This window comes from Myiozetetes cayanensis, unplaced genomic scaffold, assembly GCF_022539395.1.
Source record: "Myiozetetes cayanensis isolate MyiCay16 unplaced genomic scaffold, myiCay2020 scf9, whole genome shotgun sequence".
Classification (NCBI taxonomy): Eukaryota; Metazoa; Chordata; class Aves; order Passeriformes; family Tyrannidae; genus Myiozetetes; species Myiozetetes cayanensis.
The window spans coordinates 35,745,147-35,766,588 of NW_026088185.1; the positions used below are offsets into that span (position 1 = coordinate 35,745,147).

Consider the following 21,442-nt stretch of genomic DNA (forward strand, 5'->3'; position numbering starts at 1 on the left):
TTCTGTGGGCATGGGGTTGATGAGAACTGCTGAAATAGCAAGAGATCGCTTCAACCACCACCAAATTACAGCCATGCCCGAGGCAAATTACAACAGCTTTCTGACAGTGTCACCATGCTATCTTTGTGACAGAGATGGAGATAATGAGAATTAATTAATCAGTCTTTGATTAGAAAAAAAAAAAAAAAGAGGTGGGGGAAATCCTTCTGCTGTGATTCCACTGCAAAATACATGAAACTGGTGAGGTTTTTGTTTGATGTTACTTCTCAAATATAGGGCAGATGTTTGTAAAGCAGTGTTAAGGTCTGCATGGCTGCTGGCTTGGTTACCCCTCCAAACACACCACTGATGGACCAAAGGGACAAGAGATCCTCACTTAAAGCACAAATGTATATTGAGCACTAGCACCATGAGGCTGATGCAGATGCTTTTATTCTCACAGTGCAAAAACTCCCTTATTCACAGGTCTTTCCAGTCCAAGATACAATCTCATTGACTGGAGTCAACTCTGCCTTCTTTGCAGTACTTGGGGTGAAATTCTGTGTTTCAGTCTTTAGACTGATGGCTAAATCTTAGAAATTGGTCCCTTATGATAAAACATGAACTACATGGTGCCAGTGTCTGACTGGAATTACAATTATCTAAGTAGATTCATTTGTATCCCTTTCATAGCAGCTTTTCTCTGGGCACAAGATTTTTCTGTGGGGCATGGGAAGAACAAAATTAATCTTATAAAGAGGAAGGGGTTTACACTGAAATCGATAGTTACAGAATTAACTGGGTAAATGACTTTTTCTTAATTCTTTCTCTTCTCAGAAGATGAAGTTTTGATGGGTACACAAATCCAATGGCTGCCAAGAAGCTGATATCGCATGAAATATTTCATCTCAGCTGCGTTGAGCTCATCTAGACTTTGGTATTAGTGAAAACTAAGTGTGTAAAAAATGTCAGTATTCAAGAGGGGAAAGAAAAAACCTATTCTGATTATTAAATATGAGTAAGTAAGGCAGTTATGTTTCTTAAAAATGTTATAATTTTTAGAAAGAGTTACCTGGTTCTCCTGGGCAATTTTTAAATATGAGCCAAATAGGTGCTTTTAAGGTTGGGGATAGATAATGAACAAATACAGTATATTTGTATTATTTTAGAGAAACAGAACATTGGATTGCAGAGGTACCAGAAGTAGGTCTGTCACCTTGTTGAAATTTTTGATGCAGTCACAGTGGCTGGATTGATCTGCAAACTCTGGGGCCCAATTCCAGGCCAAGTTCTTTTCCCTTCATGTACCTGGTTCCCAGATCTCTCAAATTTTCACTTACAGCCAGGCAGAAGCAATTCTATCATTTCTTCTTCCACCAAACCTTCAGCTCAACTTCAGCTGTTCTTCATCTGCATTTAGGAGATGGAACCCAAAAGATGCTGCAGCACCAAGGTGGGTGTTCCCAGCCTGGCCATAGCACTTATTTGTGATGACAGTGGTGAAACCTTCTCACATGCAGTTCACAGAAATGAATTGTACCAAAAGCATCTGTAAAAGCTGCAGCATCCTTTTAAAGAGCTCATAATGTCTGCATTTTTCAGTGGGTATCTTCTCTAAAGGCAAATAATCACTTTTCCCATTAATGATCTGTAAATTATTGGACTGAAACTGTTTCTCATTCATTTGGGTTTCAGCAAAGGTTATGGGCAGAATATTTAACATGGGTATGGGGATGGTACAGTGTGAATCATGTGGTGTTTCTTCCTGCTGCAAAGGTTGAAGGCAATACAGCACCTGAGAACATTTTTTCCTCTGTATCCTGGGCACTATTGTCATTTTTATTTTTCTACTTCACTCATGATTCCAGAAATTTTTACAAGGACATGTAAGAGATGGAACAACAGGGGAACAATTTTAAACTAAGAGAGAGGAGATTTAGATTGGATGTTAGGAGGAAATGTTTCACTCAGAGGGTGGTGAGGCCCTGGCACACGTTGGGCAGAGAAGCTGTGGCTGCCCCATTCCTGGAAGTGTCCAAGGCCAGGTTGGACGGGGCTTGGAGCAACCTGGGCTAGTGGAAGGTGTCCCTGCCCATGGCAGGGTGTTGGGGTGAGATGATTTTTAAGGTCTTATCCAACCCAAATCATTCTATGATTCTATGAAATTTTGCTGATCCTCTAAAGATTTTTGGTCTCCTACAGGCTTCTCAAACTCCTCTTTGCTGGGCACAAACTCTGGTAGCACCAGTTCCTGGCTTATACCAGGTCTGGTACATAATTTATACACCAAAAGGAGGTCAACACTGGAGTGTCCATCCTTTAGGTCATGTATATCATATTAAATCAGGGATTTATGCTACTTCCACCAGGAAAAAAACAACAAACAACTCATCTTTATGTTAATGCAAGGCATAGGTTGCCAACTGAGTTTCTTTGCATCAGGTGATGGCAGATGGATTTCATTTTGCTGCAGATAACATTTGTGGACTCGAAATTTTGGCGAAGGAGGGCAAAAAGGGAAATATTCTCTGATAGGATGAACACAGGTGATGGGAAAGAAAACCTACCTTTTCAAGCCTAAGCAAACCCTTTAACGCTGCTCTTTCAGTTTAAAACACACGTATTTTGCCGAAGTCCATCTAACCTGTGGACTCACAGAATCACAGAAACTTCAGTTACAAACATATGTGTGTTAATGCCAGCTATCAGCCTGTTCTGTGAACAGCACGTTTAGCTGCATATGCTGTGTATTAAACCACTACAGGACAGATGTTCTGCTGAGTGGAATCCAGATGTAGCATCAACACCTGGCTTATTGCTGACTCCCATGGCAGGTATTTGGATTGACATCCAAGACACCCACAACACACCTGTGGGCCTTGTTAACTCCAGCCTCTGCCACCTTCCTTCAGAAGCATTTGGGAACTTCCTCCTGGATTTCTTTTACCTTTCTGACACAGGAATTTCAAACCATGGCATCTAAATTCCGGGAATTTAATTTCCAAGCACTTCCTCTGTGCTGCTTACTCGCAAGCACCAGGTCAGGGCTGTTGCAAATTCTTTTCTCCTTATTTGTTTCCAAGGAGTAATAGAAATCAGTCTTGAAAACTGCAGATTATTTTATCAGGATGCCGGATGTTTCTCTCTAATTTGTCATTGGCCTTTACCAATTAGCAGCAAGCTCCTCTGTCAGATACAGCTTGGATCCATCTAGGGATTATGTGGAAGAGCCTTCAGCATCTTGAGGAGCAAGGGCCAAATTTAGAGTGTATCACTTACTTTATGTTATGTGGTAATGACTTCCAAAAGTTGGGAACATTGGGAACATTTAAATGCATTTAATTATTTTTAGGTTCGTTGTTTCACTATAAAGCTTTACTTTTAATATGTTCTGGCCTGTCCAGTAATTTCATTTGCATACAAGCTCTGATCTCAAACCAAAGTTTTAATTTACTTGGGTTTTTTCTGTTAAAAAATAGGATTCTGGTTTTTATTGCCATGTTCTTAAAAAAATTACTTGTGCGTACTCCTTGCTACAATTTAGGATATTTATGAATGGTTCTACATAAAAGGAATGAAAATAACTAATTATAATAATACCACTAAATGCCATGGCTGGCTAGAAAGTGGAAATCCCTTCCCATTACATCTTTTCTGTTTTTAGAAAAGAAATTAATCCAACTCTTGGATGAAAATTGAAAACCACAACATTTTTCATGTGAATGGATTTCCAAAAATATCATATTTTTAGAAATTCCCAATTCAAGTTGCTGATAAACATGAAATTGATCAAAAAAATTTAACCAATTAACAAGAGATTTAATAACACAGAAAGAAAACTCTTCAAGCCAACTACTGTTTTCCTTCTCAAGGAAAGGATATTTTCTCTTAGAAAAGATCTGATATGGTCTACTGATTAGAGCATCTGGTGCACCCGGCTGGCCTAAGGTAAGATCAGCTCTGTGGATGGAGCAGCATTTGCCCAGCCTGTTGTTTCAGATCATACAGAGAAGAGCCATTGGTGTCTTCAAGAAACTGTTCCAGTACCTGCCCCAAATGTCCTTGCCATGAGCCAGACTCTGTCCTTGTCCAGACTGGGAGGACTGGGAGCTCCCTTTTGGCAGGAGCCTATGGATGTGGAGACAGCCCATTTTCCTGTTACCATCCAACAGAGAGATCCACATGTATTGTGTGTCATTAGGATTTAGCAAGAGGTGAGATCAGTGGCTGTTTAATCACCAGAAACAGGGAGAGTAACCCAGGCATGTCCTGGGTTCTCTGGAGGAGGTCAGCCAGTGCCAGTGAGGTATAAATGTTACATCCCTTCTGTACTTCCTGCCTGCTTCTGTCTTGAACTTCCAGAAACAAATGCAAGAGAGAGTTTGCTACTGAAAATAATATTTTATAGCCATCACAGAACTATAGAACCATAGAATCATAGAATGTTTTGAGTTGGAAGGGACCTTAAAGATCATCTTGTCCCATGGGCAGGGGCACCTTCCACTAAACCAGGTTGCTCCAATCCTCATCCAAAAGAGCAGCCACAGCTTCTCTGGGCAACCTGTGCTAAGGCCTCATCACAGGGAAGAATTTCTCCCTAATGTCTAATCTAAACTTACTCTCTCAGTTTGAAGCCATTCCCCCTTGCCCTGTCATTCCAGGCCCTTGCAGAATTTCTCTCCCCACCTTTCTGGTTGTCCGCCTTCAGGTACTGGAAGGCCAGAGTGAGGTCACCTCAAAGCCTTTTACATTTAGGGGGAATATTTAGATGGGAAAACTTTGACTTCATCACTCTTAGTAAACTTTGTTGCTTTGTTTTTGTTTTTTTGTTGGTTTGGTTTGGTTTAGGTTTTGTTTGTTTCCTTTTTATTTATTTATTTATTTATTTATTTATTTTTTAAATCTAAGTGGTAAAAATTTACAGATCCATGCTTTTAAAAAAAAAAATCATTAAATTTTATGTTAGCAAGATGGGACTGGCGGGGACCCTCTGATCACAGGGTTACTCCCACATTTCATAATCCCACCTGTGGATTGGTGAAAATCCATCTTCTGCAGCCTCTGAGGCTGCTGTCTTCATACATCCCTCATCCCCATGTCCCTCATGGGCTGCTTGTGGGTGAGCTCCCACTGTCAGGTCCCTTCATCAGTCTTCTCCCAAAACTCTCTGTCAGATGAAACCCATTCATACTTGTGTTAATAGCAAGTCTTCTCCCCACTTCTTTTAACCCCATTGGTTTGTCTGTAGACAGAAATTGCATCCCAGCCTTCATTTTAGTAGGCTGAGCATGCCCAGCTATTCTAATCTTCTCTGATGGCCCAGGCTCTCCCTCTGCTCACCTGCAAGTCCTTCTTTGCAGATGTTCTCATCTGAATTAATCAGAACTGATACCAGGCAAAGAGAGGTTAACCTGGCACATGCTTCCTTCGAGAAACCCATATGGCAACGCTGCTCATTTTGTATTTACTTCCACATCCACAGTTTTGCCTCCTTTCTGTTCTCATGCCCAGTCTTAAACACAGTTTTTCCACCTGATGGGCTTGAACTTGCTTGAGTCCCTCTTTTCTCCTTCCTAAATGTACCTCTGTAAATCCTCATAGATGCCACAATGTACATTTTAATTTATTCCATTTATCTTACTCTATATTCCACACAGTTTCTAATCCAAAAAACAAGTTTGTCATAAAGAATTAATCTGTTATAGAGACAGACAAATACATATGAGAAAATACACATGTATATACACATAGAAATAAAATACATATAAAAATATGTGTTTACATATAAAAACATACATATATTTATGAGAAGGACAGGTATATGGAAAGGGAAATATATAACAAAAATATAAATGAATTTTAGGTGTCATAATGCTTCTGGGTCAGACTTGGGACATAATGCTGTCAGAACGGTGGGAGAATTTGTGGATTGGACTTTTCATGATAGGTAAATGGGAAGAAGGTGCAAAACAGGAGACAGAGCTAATGAATCTTGGAATTTGCCCTTATCCACTGAAATAAAAATACTGTTTTGAGTCACACTTCTTGCACCTTTGCTTAGTTAAGACTTGCTGCACTGTGGCAATAATGGGTTATACAAAAGCCACTTTTTGCATAGTTAAGCAAATACATTGTTAATTAGAGAAAGTAATATTCAAAGCTCAATAAACATTGATAAGTTCAGCTTGTTATTTAGCCACATAAATTCTTTTTAACATACTACTTTGATTCAACAGATAAAAAATAATTCAGAATTAAGTTGCTAGACTCAGCCCCTAAATGCACGCACAGTTTCCATGGAAGTCAGCATGTTGTAGGGCAGAATTTAGTCTGTGTGTTTAATTCATCTTAATCACTATTATTAATTCATAAGTACTGTTTCCAGAAATGTATTCAGTTAGTTTTACATTAGTCAAAATCAATTGTATGTGATTTATTTTGATCATTCAAGATTACAATTTTGATGTATTTGCTCTCATCTTGTATGTCAAGCCAGGCAAAGAGGAAGTGCTCTGCTAAAGAAGAGTCAGCTTCTATCTATCGATTCATTCTTTATTTCCCTTTACTGGGAATTCACATATTTTTTGGAACAATTGGGATGATACAGTAGATTATGAAATGTCACAGAGATGTCCAGCTAGACCTGGAAGTACAACATGGTGATAGTACCAGGCTGATGGCCACAGGTGACATGGGTTCTATGTTTGGTAGACACACAAAAATGTAAGACAGTTGGCCCAAACTCTGGCTCAGAACCATCACTGGTTCAAAACTGGTTGGATCTTATGTCATCCAAACCAGCAGCTTTCCTGAAGATTGATTTCAAATAAAGGGTTTCTTCTGGACCCCCACCAACTTCTGTGCTGCAAGAAACATGATATCCTTGTGCATACTGGGGGTTTGGGGCAGGCCTGTGATGCTTCAGACACGGAAACTCACTGGGGATAAGTTTTTGGCTCCTCCTGTGATTTCAGAGTGAGCAGATGGTGTCATGCACTTCTCCAATGCAAAAGGGCAATACCTGCCTGAAGGGAGACATTCTCTGCCTTTGTCATAGATGTAAAACTCTTCATGTCAGTTTGCCCTCTGGATTAGATATGTAGAGTTCTCCAATTCTCCAATTACCTGCCCCAGACATCCACCTTGCAGCAGCAGCTCATGCCATGGTGCTGGTGAGGGTTTGGGTAAGAGCTGAACACGGGCAACAGGGCTGGATGCAGCCTGGGAGCTTGCACCAAAAGTTTGTGCTGAAAGGTGCATTCATTTCACCTGGAAATGGGACAATAAGTATGGCCTGAGGCAGCTTTAACTGTACCTTCTCCCCAGATTTGTACACACAAAGGGAAGGGCTTGAATAATAGAATCATAGAATGGTTAGAGTTGGAAGGGGCCTTAAAAATCACCTAAGTCCAACCCCACTACTATGGGCAGGGAACTTTCAACTAGAATGCATCCAGTTTGCAGGAACAGTGACTGTAAGCATGTCTTATTTTTGCAGGCAGTTATGCTGGAGATTTTCACTGAAACAACTTGAAGAATCGGGCCCTCGGTTTACAAATGTAAGTGACGACTTCAGGTCAGCACAGTGAATAAGGGTTTTTGTTTGGCTGTTTTTCTTTATCTTTACACTGAGCCCCACTCACGCTGTGTCTCCAGTTTGCACTCACTTGTGCTTGTTGCCAGCTGGAAACACCACTAAGAAATAACCCTGGATGTTAAAGTCCATTCAAATTCAAACCCATGATTATACATCTCCTGAAGATGTTCATTAGCTTCCCCACATATCTTTGTCTTTCTCCCTGTCTTTCCAGTTAAGTATTACCATTTTGAAAAAAAAAAAAATAGGCACTCCTCTATTTTTGTGTCTTTAATGGCACCTCCAGCTAGAGACAGCTCTGTATGGTGGAGGGGAAAAAACCCCGGCGATTAAACCTGGGATCCATGGGAGAGGAACCTCCCTCTCTCTGTGCGGCGCGGGGTTGTTGTGCAGTGAGTTTCGTTAAGCTGAATTCGTAAAGCTTTGGTGGATTAAAACAGCATGCTCCGTACCAAGATGCCTTCACTTCCTGTGCCTTAATGTTAAATCCTATAGTATTGCGGTTCTTAAAGATGATTGAGTTATTTTTAAACCACTGGATGTCTTCCAGTCACTCTATTTCACACTGGATTAATTATGTAAGAATACTGACTTGTTCGTCACTAATGTTACAACTTTTAAAAACAACATGCTGTTTAAATTCAAGCTTGGCAACTCTTGCCTGAATCCCCTCAAATTTATGGCACCACACCCATAGCATAATAAAATCTTTAGTGGTCCTTTGTCTTTTAGCTTGCCTTCTATTTTTTCTCAAGGGTGTTTTATGCTGGAAGATGCATACAAAAGTTGTCCAGATGTTATTTGTATCAGAGCAGGGATTTCAGCCCAGCTATCTGTGGTTGCAAATGTTTATTTTAATGGGTTATTGTGCAATCCTCGCTGTGTGGACCTCAGTGGCCTTATATGTATGTTCTCAGCCATACCAGCACATTGCTTTTGGAGGTATTATTGTAGTCCAACAGCACTGTAAGTGGTCACTGGGGGGAGCAAAAAAATGTAACACCTGTAGGAGCACAGGCGGGTTTTTGGCCGAGCTGGGTGCGAAGCGTCGGGGCTGGTGGGCGGTGGGTGGGAGCAGGGCTGAGACAAAGAGCTCAACTTGGTCACCACGGGATGTGCTGGGAGTTTATTTTACCGTGGCTGTTGCAACAAACAAGAGGGGTGGGTTTGTCGGACGTATTTGGGAGCCTTGTAAAATCTCAGCCGACGTTTCCTTGATACTGGAGTAAATTGTTTATCTCGTAACTGAAACCACGCCATGTGTACACCAATTAGGGCCGTGGATTTCGGCTCATTAAAGTAAAATTTGAGGTGCAAGTTTCATGATGTGCTGTGAAGACTAAGAACAGTTGCTGGAAGGAAGTATCTGCAGAGCTCGGAGCCTTCCACTGAGCCTGTAAGCTAAGACAGGCATTTGGAGCACCTAAGATCTGTCTGCAGGCTCTTCTCTACCTGTGTGGGTCACATTGTGACCAAGGTGTTTCATGGCAAAGGGTTTAAAGCTGAATTTGTGTGCTAAAAGTTCCCAGACTTGCATTTTCAAGAAATGTGAGCCAGAAGGACGAGGGCATTTAATGGCAATGACACTCATTTGCACGTGCAAAGAATCAAGACCGTTTAACCTTTAAGGGAAAACAACTATTCTATTTTAATGTTGTTTTATGTATTAGCAGTCACATATTATTTTGATGTGCTTAATTAATATAAATAAGCTTAAGCCATTATACTGTCATTTAAACCCACGTAATTTCCTTTTTGTAGGAATTTGTGTGTAATTTGCGCTGTTGCGTTCAGCTCCCGACGTTCCAAAATCATGCTCAAAATAATTAGATTTAAAAAATACAATTGGAATTGTTCTTAGTCCTTTTATTTTTCAGCCTTAAACCTCACATTTTGAACTTCTCAATAATAAGGAGCAGGGGCTGGTTTTTTTTAACAGCAAAAGTCAGTACTTTGGAGCATCATAAACAGTCCTGGAAGCTTGTGCTTTGGTTAGGTTGTCCTAGTGAACCAGCAGCAACATAGACCTTGTTTGTAACTCTGCTCAACCCCCCTTGTTTTCAACACTGTTCAATCACACAGGGCTTTTCCACTAGGAAATTAGTCCAAATAGCTATCTTATCCTCAAATTGAAGGTGTCATGTCAGTTGTGAGTGGCATCAGTTCCAGCGTGGGGACAACTTAATTTAGAACCAGGGAAAGCAGTAAACAGATGTCCTTTTATAAATTTGAGGCCGGCATGGACATTAAATATTTGTGTTCATGAGATTGCAGTTTTGGAAGAATATGGGACGTGGCCTTTCTGATGAGACCCCACACCGCATGCACAGGATGCATCTCCTGCAGTGCATCCTCTCTTGTGCCAGTCCCCAGAAAAAAAAGGGCCAAATATTTAGCCTCAGAGCTCCTCCATGACACGGAAATCCTGGGGGCAGTAAAGAGCAAATCCTTCTTTCAGGGTCCTGGGCAATTCTCATCCATGAAATCCAGCTCTCCTTTAGCAGTGGGGTGGGAGCTGCAGACCCCAGTGCTCCAGTGGCCTCTCCACCTGCGGGTCGTGGTGCCTGAAACCCCTCAGCAAAGCCTGGGAAAAAACCAAATCCCCATCTCAGGTCTTGGCAGGCAGCTCGGAAATGAATTGCTTCTCATTTATGTTCTGTAGAAAGTAAATGCATTTGTAAATTCGAAAGCAGCTGCTGATGCTCAGCAGTAAACTGATTTTGTTTTGCAAAACCTTTGCTGTTTGGTCTTAAACTAGTGAAGTTTTTCATGGATCCAGCACTCCTCTTCGCATTGCAGGGAAGATTTTGTCTAGCTGCCTCTGTGACATATGGTAATGCTTAGTGTGTGCTGTATGGCCTGGAGCCATACCACTGCAGCCTGTATGCTCCTCAGATCTCCCAGGCTAAGGGAATCGGGATGAGACAGGATTTGAATGCAAGGGACCTCCTAGAAAAAAGTCAGAGTGCAGCGCATTGTGCCGGTGCGAGGACAGGATGTTCCTCCCTCAGGGCTGAGGCAATTCCCCACACGGGGCTAAGGTGACTGTACTCTCCCAGCGTCAGCCTTTTGGATGACTCAGATTATAAAGGAGACCACTAATGCTCTGTAAAAGATCTCACAGCTCCTAGCCATGGGAAAACAGCAAACAGTCCCCCTTCCCAAGGTAACCCAGAGGAAGTGGTGGTGTGGAGCAAAGCACCGTGAGATCTTTTCTCATCTTGTTTCTGGGGGGAGGACGTTCCCGTTGCCACCTCCCATTTCAGGGTGCAGCCAACCCTGCTGATAAATCACCGCTTGTTTCTCACACAGGCTGCTCCCAGTCTCCCTGGGAAGTGGGGAGGGGTCCAACAGCACCCCCAGTGCAGCCTGGTGGGCACAAAACCCCACCCATATCTGTGTGTCAGGGTGGGAGAGGAGGGAAGGAGCGTGGCTTGCAGGGAGGCTTTGCAGCCTCTTCTTGGCGATGTTATTAATTCGTTCTGGGACGTTGGGAGACTCGTTTAACCTCTCTTTGTCTCAGATTCAAACCTCTACAAGCAGTTATTGTAACATTTGGCTGCATTATGGCATTGTTGAAAGGCTTAATTAAATTAAGTGTTCTGAGATCTTTGAATGAAAGGTGCTATCCAAGGGAAAGCCTGTTGATGATGATGACTCCAAATTACGAGGCCAAGTCCTTCACAAGTTTTACTCGGTCCTAGGTTAGACAAAGTTATTTTTGAACGTTGTTTGATGTAACACTAAAAGTGTTTGGGGAATGCCATGTGTACAGGCATGACATCTGACCCACAGTGGGAGTGATTTGTCAGTCGAGGGTTTTAATGGCAGGAACCAACCACACATCATTCACGTGCAGATAAATGTGGCTGATCACAAGCAATTTTTAATTTTTTTTTTTAAATATAAATTTATTTGAAGACCTTTATTGGTAAGAATGGCCAGGACTTTTAGTTATTTCAAGAGAAATGCTGTCTCAGGTGGGAAATTAAAAAGAACTACCAGATGAAAGTTTGTAGACGTCATAGCCAAAAATGCATAAGCAGATGTCTTCTTTCTTCAAACCTGTGAGTACATCCCTGGGAGGACAATATGCTAAGTTTGTTGTTTGCTTTCACTAGGTGCTTTGTTTGCCTTCACTAGGTGGTATATTATCAACAGCAAGAAGGCGAAATTGCAAAAGTCTTTTTAAATTTGTATTCTTTAGCAAATTACACAAAAACTCCTGTGCTTTGGCAGTAGAGCTGTATCCCTAAAACTCCTGTCCTTTCTTCCTACCAAGTTTCTCTTTGCCTGTTTCTTCAGCTCACCTTTCCCTCTTCCAGAATCCCTGGCACACTCATCCTCAACACTTTTTTTTCCTCTGGTGTCTTTTTCTTCTGAATCTGAAAGGCATAGTTTTCCTAACTGCTTTTATTGGGAAGCTTTGTCCTGCAGTATTACCCTGTAACCACTACAGGATGTTTCCCCTCTCTCTGTCGCTGCCTTGAGCAAGGTATCAATCCTTCCTAACCTTTCCTGCCAGTTTGTTCTCTTTTTTCAGAGTTTCCCCCTGTTGTACAAAATCTACCTTATCAAATTCACCAGCAAGAAAAGGGTGAATCAGAGAATTGTCAGGACCTCTAAGATCACTGAGTCCAAGACCATAGGAGGATATTTTAAGTGGACTAACTTTTTTGGTGGGTACCATAGGCACAGAACCACATCTAGCTGGGGAGTCTGGGCTCCTTAAAGGTCTGCTTTACAGCTTATTATATAATAAGGGCGATTATTTCAATAGACAGGAAAGATGGTATTTTGGTTAAAGCCTTCAGGAGATCTGGATTCAGCTTCTAGCTCTGCACGCTTCCTGTGTGGTTTTGGGAAAGACACTTTGTGCCATAATTCCCCATCTGCAAACTAAAGATGATATTACATCCTGTTTCTCACCTTCTCTCCCTGCAAGCTCTGTAAAGCTGCAGAGCCTGTAAGCACTGTGGAGCAAATAATGTCACTTTTTTAATGCAGCACTTTCCATATGAGAGTTTCACTCTCAGCTGAAGACTAATGACTATTGTAGTGTTAATAATAAGAAATAATTGTAATCATACATAATACTTTCAGCCTTGCTTGCACTTAAGGTTGATTCTTCCAGACTTTCTGCAAGTTTACCTTGGGACCAGCCTGAGCAAAGAATAATCATATCAAACTGTGCTAAATAAGGTGGGTTTCTTTTCCCATATACTTTCTCTGTATTTACTGAAGGAGAATGAACAGTAGACTTAAGACCATCAAACTCATTTCACCTTTGTAATATTTAAACTAATTAGTCTCAGAGATGAAAAACGCGTTGCTCAGATTCCAGATAATCTTAAACAAAACACTTCATGCTGATTTTATTCTGCTCCTATCTGGGCAAAGATTAAACAAAACCCACAGTTGGTTTCATCTGCCAGGCTCTAAAAAAAAAAAAAAATCATGTCACAGAAAGAGAAGGGGAGAAATAAATCCAAGGCAAGGTTTGCAGTGCTCTGAGTTTGCTCATCCTTAGTTTATCTTCTGCAAATGAGCACGTATAAAACAGTCCACCTACTGTTCTAGTTGCTACGATATAATGCAGTTCCACTGAATGATCCTGTTAACCTAACCTTCAATTTGCTGGGATTTGAACTCTGAATTACAGCTTACTAACATAGTTTAACAGCTGGTACAAGGGCTTCTTTTGAATTTTTAATCACATGAATTAAAGATTGCTGGAGATGCTTTTCAGACCTCCACTAGCAGTGATCCAATGTACAGAAAGACAAGTATAGGTAGCCCCATGAGGATTAAGAGCACAAAGGTACTATGGCTTGTGAAGCTATGCTGCACTCTTTGCTTGCCAAATTAGGAATACCAGTGCAAATTATTCATGTGAAGATAAATTCACATTATGGCTCCAAATGGATTTAAATCCCCCTTTTCAGCTTGCATTTTTATACACAGTGTGCATCGCACAGGGCACAGGTTTTGAAGATAAAGCTTAGTTTAGCAAAATGTTTCTTCTTTTCCACGTGAAAAGGGGCAACAGGCACACACACAAGCAAGAGAGAGAAAGAAATACATATAGAGAGTGATTGCAACTGATATCTGGAATGCAAGGAAAACAAACATGACCGTCTGTGGATGTTTGGGGGTGGATGTAATCATTTGTTGCCGTCGTACAGTGTGCGGAATGCATGTGTTTAGATTCTACACTCTTTGTGTCTCCCATTATTTATTCCGAGAAGATCTTTCTTACTGAGGATATTTCTCAGGGAAAGGGAAAAAAAATAAAAAAGAAGGAAAGGAAAAAAAAAGAGACAAAAATGTAGTTCAACTGGAAGCTTCTCTACCCTGACACGCCAGCTGATGAGTGCTGTGAGAACCTGGGAAAACAGACCCTGCCTCCCAAGTTCACTACCCCTGCAAGCCTGAAGATCAGCAGCATAAAGTGGATGGAGTTGTTTAAAGAAAGTAAGTAGGGGGAGGGAAAAAAAAAAAAAAAAGAAAAAAAGCTAAAACAAAAATTAGGGCAGCAGGAACAAGAAAGCATGTTGCTTCTTAATTATGCTGTGTTCTCTCTCTAATGGATTGGCCTCCCCACACGCTCTAAGTAAAGCAACTGGCATGTGGCATCCTCTGCAGCGAGAGGAGCGGTGGCAAGTGTACAGCTGTTCGTGCTGACACACAGGTGTTTGATTTTTGGATCCTTTCGCTAGACAGATTTTTAAGGGTGTACGGGGGAATCATCTGCAGTTGTTGCACAGAAAGTGAGTTGTCCAAGAGTACCGGAGTTAATTATTATGTAAATCCCACTCCGCAGCCAAGGCTCGGGGCTGGGGTGGGAACCGCATCCCGCCCGCTCGCTGCCAGCTCCGGGTCACTGTCTGATTTCCTTGCTCTACCCTCGTCATTAAGTGCTGTGTGTGAGCTGGCAGGGCTGGACAACCACGAGAGCAAAGAGACAGGACGGTCAAGTGACGATGAGAGGCGGCAGCAGCAGCCGGGGTGATCAGTGCCCCTCTGGGTGCCACGGGATCTCTGGGAAGAGAGAAGTGGCCGTGCTGGGTCATGGAAAAGGTGATGCTGGCGTTACAGGGATGCTTTTCCCAGTCCTTGGGGAAAGCCTTAAGAGCAGCAGGTGGGGAAAAGCTCTGCTCAGGCAGAGCTTTGGCAGCTGATTGTCCTCTCGTGAGCAATACTTGCTCCAGCACTGAGCTCATGCTGCACTAATAGACAGAGCAAGACAGTGGCTGGGGTAGAGTTCACTTGAGTGAAAACAGGGAATATCATCTCCTCCTATCAAATTCCCTCTATGGATAGCCAGTGATTTGTCCTTTTCCTTTTACAAGCCTCTTCACCCAATGGTGCCTCAGTTTCCCCAACTAACAAGTTATTTGATTTCATCAAATGGAAAATGTTATGGAAATAGGGGGCATGGGGCTATATTTTCTATAAACTACTACTATGTATAAACCTTCATATTTTTAATGATCCATGCAGAGCTGACAAGTGGAGCAGAGGTGTCAAGAGTAACTGGGGGGATGAGACCAACTAAGCCAGGTGGAAAGGGGCTTTGAGCAACATTGTCTAATAAAAGGTGTCCCTACCCATGCTGGGGGGATTTGAAACAAGATGGTCTTTAAGTTCTCTTCCAATCATCCTGTTTTGTCAACATGAAAGGTTTTGAGGGACTGCAGTGTACAGGTCAATTTCTCCTCATTCCTTTGGAGCTCCTGGGGTGGATCAGAGGGCTGATGATGGGTTCCCTCTCTGCTTACACCCAACAGCTTGAGGGGAAAAAAATGCTTTAACTTCCTATTTGGCCATTTTTCTTGCACAATTTCACCTTGGCAGACATAAATTTTTGGTTTGTGTGCTCTGGGACCCCTGGGTTTTGGCCTCCTGTTGGTAGCCCTGCCTGGTGTCTGTGCCTCTCTGCCTGCTGCTGCTGTGGTGGGCACCGACCTCTCTGGGTTGCATCGCTCTGGTGATGGCTGAGCATCGCCCTTGATGGGCAGCACCAGAAGAGCAGCAGGAGCAGCAGGGCCAGCCTTAACGCTTTCCTGTAATTCAGATTTGAGTGATGAAACAGAAGAATGCAGAGCAGCTGGGAGTGGGTCTCAGAGTGCTGATAGTGGGCAAGCTGGGGAGTATCACATTTCCCCCCTGGGAATAGGCATTTTTTTCTCCTAGAGTTAAGCCTTTTGTTTTGTTTGTGCATTCTGCTCTCAGTTTTGCTCTTTCCCCCCCATAGCTGACAATGGGAAATAAATCAAATACATCTCTTCTTGCTTGCAGTTTCCCAGGGAGGAGGAGAGGAGGAACACCTCAGCCTGTTCTCCCGTGACTCCCAGCCTCGCTCGCTGCTCTCCAAAGCCCGGCGTCGCTGCGCAGCTCCCGAGGTCTGGATGTTGCCATCCATCACGGCAGCTCCGGTTCCAGCACTTGCTAAACTGCCTGAATTTCCTGCTGGCTCAATGAACAGCTTCCAGCTTGTGGTACATTATATAGCTACTGGGTGAATGGGGCTGAGCGTTCCTGTTTGGCTCCGAGCGCCGCGTTCACCTGAGCTCGCTGGCAGGATGAATAGTTCACCGCGGTTCTAGTGCTAACCCCCTTTGTGAACTAGCAGTGAGCCATGTACCTTATTACAAAGGCCGACAGCTCCCTGGAAACTTAAATCCACTCTTTTTCCTCTCCCTACCATGGGGAGCTATAAAAGAAAAGGACTTGGTTGGTAGGCATGTAATATAACAAAAAACCCTCTGTTGTGGCAAGATCCAGACTCCCCAGTAACAATGAGGATTATGCTCTCACATCGAAAATGCAGTTGCTAGTTTTAACTGCAGTACCTTATTACAGATTCCTACAGAGTGCATTTATGTCAGGGGCTCACATGTTTAACTTAAGTCAAGCCTGAGTAGCAAAGAGAGCTCGGCAACTTCTGTTTTTTTTTTTTCTGATAGGGAGGGAAAAGATGCAGCTCGATATGTGGTTTTGGTGCTACCTTCCCCCAAACCACTTCTCAGAGAGCTTGAAATAGCCTGACACTGGCACCGGGCAGGAGCTGGCAGAAGAATGGGTTTTTTTCATCTGATGGCTCGCCAAGGTTGTTTTCAAGAAGGAGAAGTAGAAGAAGAAGGGAAAAGAAAAAACCCAAAAAAATCCTTTTGCATGCCAGTCATTCATTGCCTGCCAGTTCCCATGGTTCTCCTATGGATGGTAGCCACAGAACTATTCAAAGTACAGTAAACACCGAGGAAAGTGAAAAGAAACTCATGAAGCAGAGAACAGAGAAGGAAAAAGAGTTGGATAGGGGATACATGGTAGTAAGAGTCACTGAGGGATTATTTTAGGATGTACCACGAATACTTCCCTCATTGCCAGCAGTAGCTGGACCAGCACACTATAGGGAGGACCTCACTTCTGCTGCATGGGTAAACCAGCTGAGGATACAGCAGCTGGGGGCAGTGAGGAGGCAGTAACACTATTCTGGGGTATCCAATATGGAAAAGAAGGGTGACTACAATGTCGTTCAGCTGCACTTAGGAAAAGTATGTATAGTCCTTTGCACAGACTGTGAAACCCAGGGAACTTCTGCCATCACTCTACTGTCTTCTTTACTGCTCTTTCAGCCCCTGCAAAGGAGTAAATGTGGGGTTTTTTCTAATTTTTTTTTAAAATTATTATTAATAGTTATTTTTGTTTCAGAATTTAGGGAAGAAAAGAAAGAAGATGAAGCCTGACATCCCATCCCTGGAAGTGCTCAAGGCCAGGTTGGACGGGGCTTGGAGCAATCTGGGATAGTAGAAGGTGAACCATGCCTGTGGCAGGGGTTGGAACAAGATGATATTTAAGGTCTCTTCCAACCCAAACCATTCCATGATTCTAAGGCTTGTAGTTTCCCTCCCACCTGATGCATTGACATGAAATGATTTTTCTTATTTCCAGGGTAAGAGAGCTGTAGATAGAGATGCTCTATAACAAGACTACTTGTGCAAGGGAGATTGCATTGTCTTCACTTTATGCATCACATTTAATCTCTGTAGGACAAGAGAGGTGGTGTACCAGAGTATACATAATTACCTCATAAAGAAGAAGCCTTTTATAGAGATAGAGAGGTTACCACTGTGTATATTTCTGATACAGTTAAACACAGGAAAGGTGCTTGGATCAGTCAAAAACTTCCCTGCCTGGGAGGGGTGCAATGTGTTTTCCATACCAGTTCTCCTTTAATACTTTCTTTATCAAAAATCTCTTTTCTTTGACAAGTTAACTGCAACTCAACAGATTTATTTGTCATTTACATTATCAATTACTCAAACCATCCCAGACTGGATCTGAGGATAGCTTTCCACTTAGCCTGATTAAAAGATAATGGGAAGTATCACTGGCCTGGGACAGTTCTGAGATTAATTTTTCTCTTGAGCCTGAGGTTTGTACCTCAAAGAGACACCTGGCTCCTTGCTTTGACCATGCCTTTTGTTATTTTAGTTACTCTCCCTGGTGCCATGTCAAGGTCTCCCCTGCTTTCACCTGTGTGACAGTTTGTCCCCTGGTTGTGTAAAATAAAAATTCAAAATAGGAGTTATTGATGGTATAAAACTATGTATTGCTTAGAAAAAAAAAAGCACAGAAAAAAACCCAAAACCCACACACAGAAAAAGTCCTAAATCAAACCAACCATTCTGGAAAGCTGGAAGGATACAGTGGGAGAAGAGGACTCTGAAGATGAAAACTAGGAGTCTTGAAGTTTGGCTCACGTGAAGATAAGAGGAACCAAAAGACACAGTGACATTTTTTCTTGATCTTTTCTCTTCTTTCTTGATCAGAACAGCTTTACAAGCAACAAGCGAAAGGTAGCGATGAGCGTCTGCACATACCTGAGGACCTTTAGACCTTGAGGGTCCTGGTGTTCCCCAGGAAGATGAGACCCATGGAGGTGAGTGACACTGTCCTGTGCAATCAGAAGGTGAGTGCTGGGATGGCCAGGGTCCACTGGGGCTTGCTCATCACATGCTCTGTATTTGTGTAAATAGAAGAGGGTCCCAGAGAGATCACAATTGTCTCACCAGCTCCCTCACCAGCTTCCAGACCCCTCTCTCATGCAGCTGCAGCCATGATGCATCTCTGTTCCCATGCTCTCCTCACCAGGGGGAGAGCAGCAGGCACCTGGCGTGCTAAATAATCCTCAAGCAGTAGGCTCGGAGAGCATTAACTCTTCCATCACCATTTCAGGGGGTTTTGCAGAGCACATGCCCAGCAGTGGGACAGGATCCCACAGGAAAGCCGTGGAACACCTGGGTTTTTATAGAAGAGTTGTACTTGAGGAGCATAACATTGCAGATCTAATGCACAGGGCAGCCTGTGTCAGAGAAATGGAAAGGGGGGAAAAATGGAGTCTTAAGAGTGTGTGGGTCACCTGTGAGTAAAATCAGAGAGGACAGATGTGAGATGGAGATATGAAGGGGTGAAAGCCTCTGGATCCCCCATCTCAGCTGTAGGAAGGCAGAGAGTAGTATCAGGGGAGGGTCTGAGGGAGGCCAGGTTGATGCTGATAAGCAGAAGGAGGCTGAGGGCTCCCTTTGAATCACTAAAACTGGAAATTCATGTCAACCTGGTTGCTCCTCACGTTTCTCCCAGTGCTGCACATCAAAAGGCTGGGATGCCCAAGGAGACTGTGCATATCTTGCTTGGACATGAGGAAGAATTTATTCACTGAGAGGGTTGTGAAGCATTGGAAGGGGCTGCCCAGGGAGCTGGTGGAGTCCCCATCCCTGGAGGTGTTCAGGAAACAACTGGACAGGGCGCTCAGTACTCTCATCTAGTTGGCAGGGTGGTGTTTGGTCAAAGGTTAGACTTGATGATCTTGGAGTTCTTTTCCAACCTAAATAATTCTCTCATTTTTCTCCATCACAAGGCTTCCAGTGGTTTAAAAGGTTCCTGCCCTTTTCTGCCCTCATTTCAAGAATGATTTGGCCTTGTATCCCCAAAAAGGGGTACACAAGGAAAAGGAGAGTTGACAACAAGTCTCTTTTGGACTTTTCTGACTCTTTATGCTCTGAGAAATGAGGGAGTGGGAGGAATGCACTCGACACAAGGGTGTCCACCACACTTCTGCAGCAGGTTGTGCACTGACCCTGTGGAGTTTCCTTCACTCTCCTGATGACTTATAGGGGAATTTGCAGCAGGGAGTGCAGCTGAAAAAAAAAATAAATTTGCTCTCCTACAAAATAAAGTAAGTGCTGCATGTGTTTAAGGTGACGTGCCTGGTGTCTACAACACACATGGAAAAACAACAACAAAAAAGTTATACATGCTGAGAAAAGAGATGCCTGGTCATCTGGGACCACGTTCTGACTTTGTTCCTGAGCTGATGAATAATTCAAAGAGCCAAACTGATATCCAAGCAGCAGAGTGTGGGTGTGGACCTCTGTCTTTCCAGTGCACCTGCTGTGGGTAAGTCATTGCACTGGGTGACTGGTGCAATTCCAGGGACACAAAGTGCTGGAAGAAAAGACAGGCAACCTGTTTAACACCCCAGAAATCATGAGTTAGAGTAAGATTATTGAAAGCTTAAAAGAACTGAGCAGTGCCTATTGCTGTTATCCATGTCTTTCCCCTTCCTTGGTCCCAGTTCTCTGCCATGTTAACGTGTGCAGAAGAGGTGGCCCTGTCAAGCTTTCAAAAGGCAGAATACTGAAAAGGTCAGAGTGGTATTCTATGACAGAGCATGTAAGTCATTATCATTCTAATATTGCCTTTGTAATGAAAACGAGAGCAGAGCAAATTATTGTGAAATACGCTGTAGAACTTGGGAAAATGTAGTTATATTGCTGCCTAAGTTCTTTAATGGCAAGTGGGTTCTATGTGTGTCTTTATAAACGCTCTCTGTAGCTTGGAGGAGGCTGAAAGAAAAAGATTTGTGGCAATTTCCATGGTAACTATTCATTTTTCTCCCCCAACTGCATAAGGAAAACTCACATTGCTGCAAGGTTGGGAGAAACTGAAGCTAACTACAGAGCTTGGGGATTTTGTTTGATTTTTTTTTGTTTGTTTTGTCTGTTTGTTTGTTTTAATTTAAGGTCTGTCAAAACTTTGGCACTGATTCCTGTCATCTGAGTAACATGAAATTGAGGGTGAGGGTGAGGCATTTTTATTCTATCTAGATCCATAAAAGTGCCATACTGTGTAATTTTGTTGCTAGTGATACCTGGACTGTTTGCTAGAGATGTTTCTTTTGCAAAGGTTTGGGTGACTGATAATTTACGATCCTTTATGGATCCATGAGGACAAAACAGTCAAAAAATGGTTTCCAGTTTGGAGCACAAGCTGGTAGAAGAGCTTATAGGAAAATAAAGCCTAGATTGGAGAAACACCTGTCCTGTGTAGGTAAGTCCCAAGTAATTCTGGGTGCTTTTGAGTGATTTCTGTGCCAAAATAAGTCCTTCAGACCCGCTATCCAGCCCTGAAGGGGGACACCAGACAAAGAGGCTTCACTCCAACTCATGGCCACTAACAGTGACAAGAGGCCTTTTATGTCCTACTGCTTGGCACTGTTTAAGGTTTCTTCCTGTCACTACTCTATGTTCTTGTTAATATCTGAAAATTATGGCCAAGAAGGCCTGGTTTGTGTCAGGAATAGAGTGAACAGAGAGATGAGAGCAGTGAACTTCCTGCTGTGCTGGGAACTGTTGAGGCACCTCAAAGACATGGTTCAGTTTTGGACCACTCACGACAAGAAGGACTTTGAGGTGCTGCAATGTGTCTAGATAGGAGCTGTTGAAGGTGCTGGAGCATAAGTCTTGTGAGGGGAGCTGAGAGAGGTTCAACCTGGAGAAAAGGAGGCTCGGGGGGACCTTA

General features: G+C 42.8%; 1 long non-coding RNA gene across 3 annotated transcripts in view; it reads left to right on the forward strand.

Moving 5' to 3' along the window:
* LOC126652767 (uncharacterized) overlaps positions 1-1,101 on the forward strand; it is a 29,382-nt gene extending 28,281 nt beyond the window's left edge. For all 3 annotated transcript variants that reach the window (XR_007632042.1, XR_007632043.1, XR_007632044.1), the window contains one exon: positions 817-1,101. This is a non-coding gene — a long non-coding RNA (uncharacterized LOC126652767). The remainder of the gene's footprint in view (positions 1-816) is intronic.
* The last annotated feature ends 20,341 nt before the right edge of the window (positions 1,102-21,442 follow it).